This window comes from Octodon degus, unplaced genomic scaffold (assembly GCF_000260255.1).
Source record: "Octodon degus isolate 3935 unplaced genomic scaffold, OctDeg1.0 scaffold00134, whole genome shotgun sequence".
Lineage (NCBI taxonomy): Eukaryota > Metazoa > Chordata > Mammalia > Rodentia > Octodontidae > Octodon > Octodon degus.
Genome location: NW_004524710.1, coordinates 3,933,725 through 3,936,504, shown reverse-complemented (window position 1 = coordinate 3,936,504; position 2,780 = coordinate 3,933,725). Strand labels below are relative to the sequence as shown.

The 2,780-nt window shown below is 42.9% G+C and overlaps 1 pseudogene; it reads right to left on the bottom strand.

The window, feature by feature from the left end:
• Nucleotides 1-233: 233 nt before the first annotated feature.
• On the bottom strand, nt 234-1,006 carry LOC101568891 (annotated as a pseudogene).
• Between the last annotated feature and the right edge of the window lie 1,774 nt (nt 1,007-2,780).

The window sequence follows — 2,780 nt, the reverse complement described above, 5'->3', positions numbered from 1 at the left end:
ATCGTTTCTCACCAGGATTTGGGGGAAACCCTCAGTCCCCTAAATCTAAGTAGTTGGAATTGAGTCCCATGTATGTGAATTCAGATCGTCTTATTCTTTTTAGCTCTTTTTTTTAAATACAACAGGTGTTTATTTAAGTTATCATATCTGCAGACCAGATAATTTTTGAACTGTATGTTTCAGAGTTAACCAAGTTCATAAAAATATTTTGAAGACAGTTACATTCACAGACTTCAACGATGTGATGACTTCCTTGCCCATTCTTCTCTTTCTTTTCTTTCCCGAATAACCTCTTTGAGATATGGCTCAAGGTAGAATTTATCCTCCTCGTATTCTGTCCACTGCTCTTTAGGCAAGATCTGATGCTTCATGCTCAGGTCCAGGGCTCTCTTAATGCGAAACATCCCGTCATTATAAAGGTTTTCTGGAAGCCTTCTTATGGCTGCTTTTACATCTTCACCTTCATATATTGTATCATCTCGCATTAAGCCCAGCTTACTGAACCCTGCAGCACTGTAATACCACTTCCGGATACCTTCCAGCCACCGGCTTGATGCTGCCAACAGCCAGGCAGCCCACCATTTTGACCCGAGCTCTTAGTTCTACACCCTCTCTGACCTCACTTTCTTGTTTCACACTGCTCTACCTAGATCTGCTGTGGACCAATAAATTGAAAATTAGAAGGTATGTATATGATTTCTGGAAAGTTTTAAAGTTTTCTCATTGCAGTGGTTCAAACTTCGAGTATTGGAATATGTTAAATGATGTGGCTGTTTTCCAAATTCACTGTTCCTCTTCTCAGTCTCTCCCTTTGCACGAAGAATTGCCCCCTCTGGAATCCCACCCTAACATTTCAGTTTGGTGAGATTCTATATGTCCTTCAGGACCTAGTTCAAGTGCAGCATCAATGCCCACCCTCGCCTTCCCTGATAATTTGTTCCTTCTCTGTTCTCCCCATAGTACCTTCTACATAGTCGTAACTAGATTTTGTGCCTATTTCTGCCATTATACATCAGTTATCAGGAAATGATGGGGGAGTGAGTGAAGAAATAGCAGAAGTCAGTTAATTTACCAGCTATATTTTTATGTCTTTAGTTATTTTTATCCTTTTTTTGCTAGTATAAAATATATGTACCATTAGGAAGGACTAGAGATGTGTCTATTCGACCATATCACTGCTAATTATTTTTGCAAAATGCCAGTGAATGCCTTCTATAAAACTACTTTCTGAATCTGTTGTGGAGATCGTTTTCTAGAATTTATTGATTTGGATGAAAGTCCCAATTTAGCTGTTTAATAGTCTGAGGCCCATAACTTGTGGCTCACAGTTAAGCCCATAAGAACTGCAGTGACCCCAGCCAAAATCAGGAGCAGCTGGAATCCACCACACACTCTTTTATGAGCCTCTGGTTCTACACATTATTCCTGGGCGTGCTGGACCCTGGCAGCACATCCAATGCTTGGATACTTCATCAGAAGGAGAATGATTAAGGGCTAACCCATTGCATACAGCTCTCCAGCTCACAGTACACAGGGCAGAGGTGGAAAGCGTTGGGACAGAACACGACCTCACATCTGCCATCCACAGGCTCAAGGTGTGCAGACTCAGAAGCAGATGGTAAGACATGGACGAAAGGCTTGCTTTTGGGTATTGCTTTATAAATTCAGCAAATTGGGCTCAACACTGAAAGACTGGGTCATTCCTGGCCAGCCAGGCTTTTGAGATTCCACATTGCCTCAGCCAGTCCTGCTACTTTTCCACAGCGGTCTCCTTTTGGAGGTGGACTTCCACCCAGATCACATGCACAGGATAGATGCCGACTTGTCAGCACCCTTTCTGCCTGTGAGAAAATGAATGAGGGTTCCACTTGTGCTTCATATTTCTGTGGGTTCTGTGTTATTTAACGCTGAGTTCACACCTTGGCCACTCATCCCACCATTATTCCACCTTTTTATAAAAAACATAAGAGAGCAGTGGGCAGCAGTGAGTCATGACATCAGTCATTGGGGTTTTCCATGATAGTTCATGTCTTTTTTAGTTTATTCTTATGACTCTGTTATAATTCAGCAGAATTATAAACCTGTAGCACTTACAAGAGACTTGTGAAACTTGGGGGATTTTTCCTTTTTTTTTTTTTTTAATTGTACAACATTTCTATCCAAGTATCCTCTTGTGTCTATTGGATTATTTCCTGCACCAGAGACTTACTACCCACAAAAGCAGCAGCATGTGAGATATCGTTAGTTTTAGAGGCATGAGATCTAGAATCAAGTCTCAATGTTGTGATTGGCCTTTATATGTGGTGATTCTCTCTGAATCTTTATCATCTAACCTGTGAAATGGGCCTTATAAAGCACTCAGTTCAGGCTGAGGGTAGGCTGGAGTGGTGATATGGTTTTGGATGCCATGACAAAGTGTCTGAAGCTGGGTACTTTAGAAGAAAAGGGCTTTAAATGAAAGTCCCAAGATTGGGTGGTTCCATTAATTCACACTGCAGCAGCAGTGTGCGGGGAAGTGCTCACGTGGGCAGGCAAGAAACCAGAGAAAGTGAGGCAGGGCCATACTCGCTCTTTACTGACACCTGTCTTTCAGGAACTAGTAAGTCTGCTGAGAACTACTTAATCCCTCCATGCCCCAACAGTCCTCCTCGGGTCCCATGGGCTCTCCACACCACTACACCAGGGAACCAGCATCCAACACACTCAATCCACAGCCAAGCCATTGCAGCTGCAGCAGCAGGGCTACGGTGGAAGCGAGCAACAAGAAGCAACAGGCATGC